Below are 10,781 nucleotides of genomic sequence, written 5' to 3' on the forward strand. Positions count from 1 at the left end.
ATAAAAGCTGGAGTTCTGGTGTAACTCTGTGGGATAAAGCACTGGACTGCAAGGTTGGTTTGAACCACAAGGTCATTGGTTCAAACTTACCAGCCACTCCTTGGAAACCTTATACAGGGTCTCTATGAGTTGGAACTAACTCTATGGCACTTAACAACAACCCTGGTGGCACAGTGAGTTAAACATTGGTAATCTAGCTGAAACATTGGTGATTCAAAATCGCCAGCTGCTGTGTGGCAGAAAGGGGAAGCATTTTGCTTCTCTTAAGATTTACAGCTCTATAAAGAAATTCTACTTTATTTTATAGAGAAATTCTGCTCTGTCCTATAGGGCCACAATGAGTCAGATCAACTCCACAGTAGAGGCTATATGTAAGTTGGCTATTTTGTTTACTCAGCAATGTTATAAGTAACCCCAAATATCAATAAAAGAATGGATGTTAAGTGCAGGATCTGAGTTTCTGCAAAGCAGAGCATGAAAATTTATCTTGTTGCTAGGTGTCATCAAGTAAGTTCTAACTCATCGTGACCCTATGAGTATAGGGTTTCCTAGGCTGCATCTTTACAGGAGCAGAAAGCCTCATTTTTTTCCCATGGAATGGCTGGTAGTTTCACACTGCTGGCAGTATGATTAACAGCCTGATTCATAACCACTATGCTCCTTCCAGCTTATATATAATGCTTATTATAAATATATAGTGTTTATTATAAATGTAATCTCTTTATATATGCTTACCCATTTAATCCTCACAACTGTCTGATTAGAAATTTTTATTGTCACCATTTTATAGATGAAGAAAATAAGGTATGCAAAGATGATGTATATTGTCCAAGATCACATAGAAAGGGATAAGAATTGACAGAAAATCTGGCTTCAACATCTTTCAATTAACCACTAGTCTACATTGACTAAAATACCATTGTTGTTGTTGTTAAGTGCCATCGAGTCGATTCTAACCCATAGCGACCCTGTATAGATAGGGTTTCCAAGGAGCAGCTGGTGAGCTTGAACCAGTGACCTTACAGTTCAAACGACTTTGCAGTCTGACGTATTAGCCCACAGCACCACACCAGGACTCAAAATAACATACTGCATAGTAATTTATTATATCTTGTCTTCAATTAAGCCAATTTATTATATTTCTGATTATCTATCTTATTTTGGTGGAACTATTAGAATTATCATCATTCAATATGAACATTTGTAACAGAGGCAATAACTTTGACAATTAATTTCAGCATTCATAATTTATTTAACATGGAAACAGATAAAATCCTATTCAAATTTCCTGATCAAACTAAATATGCCAAAGGGGGAAAATATGACTTGATGATTGTGTTAGAAAACTTTTCCCACATAAATTAATATCATATCTTCATTTTTGTGTATTCAGTATATTCTACCAACATTTCCTCCATAATCCCTGAAACAATACTGAACAAAATCCCACTATATTTCTCAGCAAACTCTAGGAAGAGCACAGCAGCAAGTACATACATAACTACATACATATGTATGTAGAAATTTACAAGCTACAATATCCAGACATCATGAGGCTCGGCTCATAATTTTCTCAACCTTGCCAGACTATAGCAACATTTATGATCTGGAGATTTATTGATTTTAGCTTTTATCCCTCTCATAATAGGAAACCAGTCTTTAGACCATTGACCTCCTCTTGTTATAATGAGAGTAGAATAAAAAAATATATCTATAATAGCAGTTTGGGAAACAGGCAAGCTTTTAAGGTGTTATAACGAAATGCTGGTGATATAATGGTGGCGATTGTAACAAGGTTATAAAATAACCATTTAACACTTGAAAATAGGAGAGCTTATATTGATTGGATTTTTCCCCCTCTTATTACTTGGGTAACTTGGCCATGTTTCATATTTGGAAGTGGTTATTTATATAATTGAGTGAGTACATTTCAAAACTTTGTACTCTAGAAAGCAAATATCCTCCAAACAAAATCAGGTGTTGCATAGTCACTATCTAGTCTTGAATCTAAATGATTCCCTAAAGGAATCCTGGTATGGTGTGTGGGTTAATGCACAAGACTGCAAAGCCATTTGAACTTCAAAGTCTGCAGTTCAAGTTCACCAACTGCTCCTCAGAAACCCTATACAGGGTCGCTATGGGTTGGAACTGACTTGATAGCACTTCACAACAACAACAACAAAGGCTTTTATTTAAAAAGAAAAAAAAAAAAACAAAGGAATTGAGAAAGGAAGCATTCACCTTCACATAATGGAGATTTAGAAACAACATACTTTTAGACTTTTATAGTCACTTAAAAGAAGGTGATAAAAATAAATATGCATTTGAATTCCCTTGAATTTAGTGCATTGGTTTAAGTCAGGAATCTGGGTATGTATAAGTCACAGAACCTCTCTTTGTGCAAAATCATCTTTTTCAAATAATGTAGTTACACTGGCTGTCCCCTATCTCACACTAATAAATGTATTGATTAAAATTAAATACACTTATGAATATAAACTGCTAGGATTGTTAAAATTTTTTAAGGATAGTAAATTCCATTTGTTGCTAATATTTGACTGAAATTTTAAGAGACTCTATATCAGCCTTCAGACACAAGAGCTAGGTCAAGTACAACTTATTTTAATCAAAACAATATTTGTAAACTAAAGGTCGTTCATTTGTTTGTGATATGGGTCTGACTCAGATGGAAATCCTTGTCACAGGAGGGTGAGTGTGCTGTGCTTGAGATCCTCACCATATCCAACTAACCGTAAAACAATACCATCCCTAATTGGGGGTTCCAGTTTTGGGGCCTTCTTCTGACTCTGGTGTGGCACTGTAGGATAAGCACTGGACTGTCAACCAGAAAACCAGTGGTTCAAATTCATCAACTGCTCCTTGGAAACCCTACACAGAGTCACTACAGGTTGGAACTAACTCAATGGTACTTAACAACAATCACCTGACTGTGAAAAGCAGCAAGCACCAGACTTCCACCCTGAGTCAGGCACACTCATGGTCCTACACAAACCCGTACTTCAGCCAGGAACTTCACTCCCAGCTCCAGAACTTATCAGTCTCTAAGGTATTGTCAGGAATTCCTGATGTTACACTGTAGAATAAGCACTGGACTGCTAACCACAACGTCGGTAGTTCAAGTCCACCAGTCACTTCTCAGAAAGCTTTTACATAGTTGCTATGAGTTGGAACCAACTTGATGATAAACAAGTTTTTTCAAGTTAGAAGACAAATCTAAACCTCAGTTTTGAATCGGAATAATGAAAGTATTTTCTCCATAGGTTTTTCGTGACAATTAAATGAGATAACCCATGAGAAATACTCAGCATGGTATCCAACAAATGGTAAATACTTGTATAGTCTTTATTATTAGAGGTCCAGGCATGACGCTGTAGGATAGGCACTGGACCCCAAAGTCAGTTTGAACCACAAGGTGGCAGTTCAAACCCACCAGCCACTCCTTGGAAGACCAAACAGGGTCACTAAGAGTCAACAAGGACTAGATGGCATTTAACAACAACAATGTTTTTATTATTATTGCAAATATTATCTCTTATTGACAAAATTTTCTCTTATTTACCAGATTCATAGTTATGAATAGCTTGGTTTTCACTATACCCACCAGTCTTTCCAAACACACACTCTCCCTAGTGATTGACTTTCTGAACTTAAACATCATGCCTGGATTCAAGGTTCTTTCTGGGTTAATCACATAGCTCTAGCATCAGTAATTTCTGATTGTTTGGACCTCTATCAATCATTAACACACACCCTCCAACAACAAAGGACACTTCAGATTCTGATTTGTTTGGAGCTTGAATTAATTATGCTATATCTGACCAGCTTCTCTCTGTCTAATTGATCTTGGAATTCAGACCAACTCTACATTTAAATTCCCAGACATTACATTCACAAGTGCTTATTTAACAATATCTTGCTTATTTTTGCTCTGTAGCTGAACTCTAGTCTTTTGCTTTGGTTGTCCTCAGTGAAATTCACTCTACTGTTTCTCAAATCCAGGTTCAGATTTGAACAGATTAATTTCATATTTTTAAATTCTGAAACAGCATTTTTTTTTTCTGGCTTTACAACTGATTTGCAATCTTAATGGCAAAATTTTTAAGCCCATGTTTTACCAATGTGTTTTTTCCGATATTTTTTAAATCCTCCAAGACCATTGTCAATTACTGGGTCATTCTAAAACCAACAGTGGTACAGTAACATTGATTTGAAAGTTGAGAAAAGCTTTTTTAATAATCATATACAGTTGTGTAATATGTATTACACATTTTCATGTATGTACAATAATTTATATAATCTTATGGAGCATGGATAAAATTAAAAAGTTGAGTTGAGTAGCAAAGGTCTCTAGTAGCACATTCGGATCGAATCCAAATCTACACAAATTACATAAACACTATGAATGTGGTGTTTAAGAAAATGTGAGCTGAAGTTAACCTGGCCTGGCTTGATGCCCTGCCTCTGCCACTTACTAGTAATGTGACCTTATACAAATTATTAATTTCTCTAAAACCTTATACTCTACGATTGAAACAATATTTATACAGCGAAAGACAGCAGTATTTATTAAGTCAAGTGCTTCCAAAATACTTTCGATCAGACCTAGGAGTAACCCACCCAAGTGGAGACCACCTTTTCAGAAGAAGAGATAAAGATTTAGAGATTTAATGGGATTACGTAACCTCTCTTCATTTTTTTTTGAGGGGTGGTGAACATATCATTGAGAAGTAAAAAATCACTTTGTTGTTGTTGTTAGGTGCCATCAAGTCGGTACTGACTCATAGCAAAACAGTAAAAGAATACAGGTGTCCATATAGTAAAATCATGTTGTTGTTGTTAGGTGCCATCAAGTCGGTACTGACTCATAGCAACCTTATGCACAGCAGAACGAAACACTGCCAGTTCCTGGGCCAACCTCACTACTGTTGCCATGCTTGAGTCCATCCATGCTGCCACTTGGCCAATCCATCTCGTTGGGGTCTTCCTCTTTTTCTCTGACCCTCCATCTTACCAAATCCAGCAACTAGTAGACTTTTCTATTGCCTTTAGAGACTCTTTGGGTTTCATAAAGAATCTTTTATGGATATAACAGGGACTGGATTTGAGGGTCAACAGAACAAACAATTTAATATTGGCTTTGAAAGGTGAACAACTTATATTTTAACAAATGACATATCTAAATAGATACATCTATTTTTTAAAATACAAGTTTGTAAAGAAAACAGATCTTGCAGAATGTTACTCCTGCGCTATGCTTGTTTCATCAAATAATTGAGCCCAGCGTCAAGACAACGTGTGAATGCTACAGTGGCCCATCTTAATGAAAATCCATGTGAGAAAGATATCTGAATTGGTACCTAGCGTTTTCTTGAATTAGAGTGGTTCCTACATAGAACTGACTAAAATATACTGAGAATAGTTGACACTGAATTGACATATTCCAGAAACCAGTAAAAATACTCTATAATCTCTACTGGTTTTATACTAAGCTAGAGTTCAGTAAAACATTTGATGAAGTTCTCTCAATTACTCATTTCAGTAAATCCAAGTGGTTTGCCAGCATTAAATCATGATGGCACTATTAGTGGTGCTGATGTGCAAACATCCTGAATAAAGCCTCATATTTAATATCATTTACAAATCTAATAATAAATCAGCGGTTCAATATGTGACATCTTTTTTAGAAGCTTAAAAACCACAATACTATCAAAGACTAAAATGAATTCATAATTCATTGAATAATTATAATACATCACACCTACTGAAGGTTCAATTTGTTTGAGGAACTGTGCTAATTGCTTTAGATGTGTCATTTTACTTAATTTCTTTAACAGCCTATTGATAAAATAGCCCTTAGAACTAAAACAGCTTGTGAAGATAGATTTCTTGGCCATTATTTCTTCAGATATTTCTCTGCTGTGCTCTCTCATTCCTCTGTCTGGGAATCAACTTACAAATGTTATCTGTCTTATACGTGTTGTCCCACAACTCTTAACGTCTTTATTTTTGTTTGTCTGTTCACTCTTTCTGTTTCAGTTTGAAATTTTTCCATTATTCTATATTCAAGTTCATTGATTTCTCACCCCCCCACACACCCCCGGCTGTGTTGAAGGTGTTGAAGAACTTTTCAAAGCTCTTTCTTCATCTCTGACACTATTTCTTTTTAATTTCTAGTGTTTCCAATCTATTCTTTCTTATAGCTTTCATTTCTTCACTGAAATTCTCCACTACCTTTCTTATGAAAACTCTTAGCATAGCTGATTAAATTTTATAAAAATTCTTTTAAGTTCCTTGTCTGACATCTCTAATATGTGTTATACCTGTTCTGGTTCTTTTTATTGCTTTTATATTATACTGCTTTTTAAGTTTTATGTAAAGCTCTGTTTTGAGGGAGAAAGCAGAGTTTCTAGGGTTTTGTGGTTTATTTGTGAGTTTCCTTTTTTTCCCCCCATTTGTTCCATCCTCAGTTTTAAGTTATTCTTTGAAACTTCACTTTTGTAGCTCTCCTAACACTATGCCACTATTATTTTTTACGCAATGCTTGCTAGTTTAGTGGCAGGGGATGAGGGTAGTTTTCTCTATTCAATTGATGGTGACTCAGTCTTAGATATTTGTCCCTGTGTCTTCTCAGTGCTCTTGCCCCTATCCCATCTATAACTCTGGGCCCAGTACTTTATTCTTACTCCTCCCTCATGGTAAGGTTTTTGTTTATTTTTGTTTGGGGGGTGTTTTATAGCTCTGAAATTCTACCCATCTGCAACAGGTTTTCAGTAGTACCCTAAGGACAAAACTCATATTTTAAGTAAACCAGTGGCACTCCCCCCCACCCCCATTGAAGTGATAAAGGAGAAGGATTTTGGTAAGTTTTGTGTTTTACCACAATAGTTGTTGTTTTCTACCCTAGTCTTATACTATAAGGAACACTTTCTTAAGGATTTTGGCAGTCTGTTTTGAGAGTACTTGTTGAGGTCTATGGAAAAGATCACCCCTCAGAAGGAAATATTCCAGTATAATTGAATTGATAATATCTTCAAAAAGAGGCCCTACTTCCCCAAAGTCATAGTCACTTGACTTTGGATTTCAACATATTCTTTTGAAAAACAAAATCCAATCATACCACTAATTTTATCACCTTTGCTGATATTTTATCACTATTGTCCTACTATATTTCCCAAAGGTAACTACATATTTGTGTTCCATTTTTCCTTGCAGTATCTGTGAGTGATCTCAGCACTCTGGTAGGTCAAGAAAAGGCTGTGAATTTATAGTTTTTCTGACTTGCGTTGCTTTTGATTGTATGAAAGGTCTAGAATGCTAGAATGATCTCCAGTTCTTTTTCATAGTACCTTTAACTGTCCCTCACATAACTTATCACAATTGACCATATGTTCCATGAAAGCAAAAATGTTCATCTGTTTTTCATTAATTTATAATAAACACAACATATAATGAAAATGAATTGTTGAACCAGGAGATCAGAAGAAACACTGGGAAACTAGTGGCTGAAGTAGACAGGGAAGACTTTGTAGAGTTTAGCATTATAGTCAAATCTTAAAGATTAAGTAGAACACTAATGGATTGACAGAGAAGGGAGTAAATTATAATATTATTGTACACAAAATGGATTTGGTCATAGTTACAAAGCTTAGAAAAGTGTAGCACAATTTTTAGTTGGTTCCATTTTAATCTACCATTTTAATTAATCACTTGATGAGCATGAAATCAATTTTTGAGAAAAAAAATCAATTCTGTTGCCCTCCTACTAGTAATCCAAATAGATCCATGACATTGTTATCGTGATTATATATCTAGGTTAGTACTTAAATAGAACACCAATACAGACTTAAAGGTATTTCACCACAGATTACTAAAGAGTTGATTTCATGTTGGGTGTAGGCATGACTAACTCACACTATCTGTGTTAAGTGGATGGGAAAAGGCACATAAAACAAGAGAGCAGAGACATCTGTGGTCTGAGTCTATCAATTTAGTGGAACTCAAAGTTTATGGGAAAACTTAAGCACAAACTTCTCTGTCAGGACAAACATCATGAATTGAATAAAACAAACCACTGAAATGATTTGGGTGAATTCAGAAAAGATATGTTTAATATAAAAGACCCATCACTTGCCTGTCAGTTTGTCATACCATAGTGGCTTGCATATTGCTGTGATGCTGGAAATATGCCACTTTAATTTAAATGCCAGCTGAATCAATGCCAGTGGACAGCTTTCAACTGAGCTTCCAAACTAGGACAGACTAGGAAAAAGGAGAGGCAGGCTACTTCTGAAATGTTTGGCCACTGGAAGCCTTATAAATAGCAAGGGAAGAGTGTCAGATAATGCTGTAAGATGAGCCTCTCAGGTTGGAAGACATTCAACATACAACTGGGAAAGAGCTGCCTCTTCAAAGTAAAATTGGCTGTGATGGTGTGAATGGAATACTTTTAACTATTTTTTTTTTTTTCATTATAAGTAGTAGAAAATGATTTTAAATTACTTATATTGGATGTGTATGTTTTTCTCTTCAGCAACCAAAAGCTAGCCTACCCATCTGGTTTTTCTTCACCATCCTCCTATTCTTTGACTCCCTGAAATATCCCAAGCCCCCACTTGCCTTTGGCCATAACACAGACATCTTTCCCTTGCTGAAAGCCTCTCCTAGCAGTAGACTGACTACTGCTTATCCACAAGGTTTATCTTAGACCTACTTGCCAGAGTTCCCACCACTAATTTTATACCACAATTTTAATTATTGATATCATACCCACCAGGCTACTAAAGGGTTTTGATTTGAGATTCTACCAACTTCTTCAGTCTAAAACTGACCAGACATACAATACAGATGCTTTGATAATCACTGGTAATTGAAATGCAAAGGTTGGAAACCAAGAGGAAGGATCAGTAGTTGGAAAATATGGCCTTGGTGATAGAAATGATGCTGGAGAATGCCTGGTAGAATTCTGCAAGCCCAATGATTTGTTCATTTCAAATACCTTTTAGAAACAGCATAAAAAATGCTAAAGCAAATGGAAATGAGGAGGTCCAAGAGCTGAACAGAAAATTTCAAAGGTCAGCTCGAGAAGATAAAGTCAAATATTAAAAATGTGCAAAGATCTGCAGTCAGAAAGTCAAAAAGGAAAAACACACTCAGCATTTTTCAAGCTGGGGGAACTGAAGAAAAAATTCAAGCCTCAGCTTTGGTTATTGAAGGATTCTCTGGGCAAATTATTGAATGATGCAGAAAGCATCAAGAGAAGATGGAAGGAATACAGAGTCACTGTACCAAAAGGAAATGGTTGGTGTTCAACCATTTCAGGAGGTAGCATATGATAGAGAGCCAATGATCCTGAAGGAAGAAGTCCAAGGTGAATTGAAGGAATTGGCAAAGAACAAGGCACCAGGAATTGATGGAATAAAAACTGAAATCTTTCAAGAAGGTGAGGCGGCACAGGAGGGACTCATTCATTTATGTCAAGAAATTTGGAAGGCAACTATCTGGCCAACGGATTGGAAGAGATCTGTATTTGTACCCATTCCAAAGACAGGTGGTTCAATAGAATGCAGAAATCATCAGACAACATCATTGATATCCCATGAGAGTAAAGTTTTACAAAAGGTGATTCCAAAACGACTGCAAGCATACATTGACAGAGAACATCCAGAGGTTCAAGCCGGATTCAGAAGAGGCCGTGGAATGAGGGATATCATTGCTGATGTCAGATGGATCTTGGCTGAAAGCAGAGAATACCAGAAAGATGTTTATCTGTGTTTTATTGACTACACAAATGCTTTCAATTGTGTGGATCATGACAAGCTATGGACACATTGTGAAGTATGAGTATTCCAGAACATGTAATTGTGCATAGACCAAGGGGCAGTTGTTCAAACAAATATATCTGTATTGGATGAAGTGCAACCAGAATGCTCCTAGGAGGCCAGGATGGCAAGACTTCGTCTATCATACTTCAGACATATTGTCAGGAGGGATCAGTCACTGGAGAGTTATATTATGTTTGGTAAGGTGGAGGTTCAGAGAAAAAGAAGATCCCCAATTAAATGGATTGACTAAGTGGCAGCATCAATAGGCTCAAGCATGGCAACAATTGTGAAGTTGGCCCAGGACTAGACAGTGTTTAGTTCTGTTGTGATAAGGTTGTTATGAGTCTGTACTGACTTGATGTGACCTAACAACAAGTGTGAAGGTCGGAGGTTCAAGCTGACCAGCTGCTCCTTGGAAACCCTATACGGGATCATTTTGGGTTGGAACTGACTCGATGACATTTAACAACAATAACAAAAGAGCTTTGTATCATTACCCAACCAGGTCAAAGGCCAGGCCAAGGGTCCAAGGTCCAGATAAACGCCTGCCTGCAGGCGTGACTGAGAAGTGGCTATCCTAACCAAAGACCTATAATCTGAATTGCAACTTGTTAGCTTCCCTAAAAAAAAAAAAAAAAACAGACTTCCCTAATTATGAGCATTGTCCATGAGTTCTGTGTGGTCACTATAATAACTTATTAAATCTGAAAAGTGGAGAGTGCTGTGGGATGGTTGGTGTCAGAAAGGCTAGAGAAGGTTGGAATAGGCAGGTGTGTCTGGTCCATGCCTCATAATAATTGACCTTGGGTTGGTGCTGATTCTCCTCCTCCCACCTTGTCCACCTTGTGAAGTCGGAGAGTCAGACGTCATTCCCACTCCATTCTTACAATATTCCATGGTGTACTTTTAAAAAATTAATTTTAATAAATATTTTTAAAA

Source organism: Chrysochloris asiatica, unplaced genomic scaffold (genome assembly GCF_000296735.1).
Source record: "Chrysochloris asiatica unplaced genomic scaffold, ChrAsi1.0 scaffold00146, whole genome shotgun sequence".
Classification (NCBI taxonomy): domain Eukaryota; kingdom Metazoa; phylum Chordata; class Mammalia; order Afrosoricida; family Chrysochloridae; genus Chrysochloris; species Chrysochloris asiatica.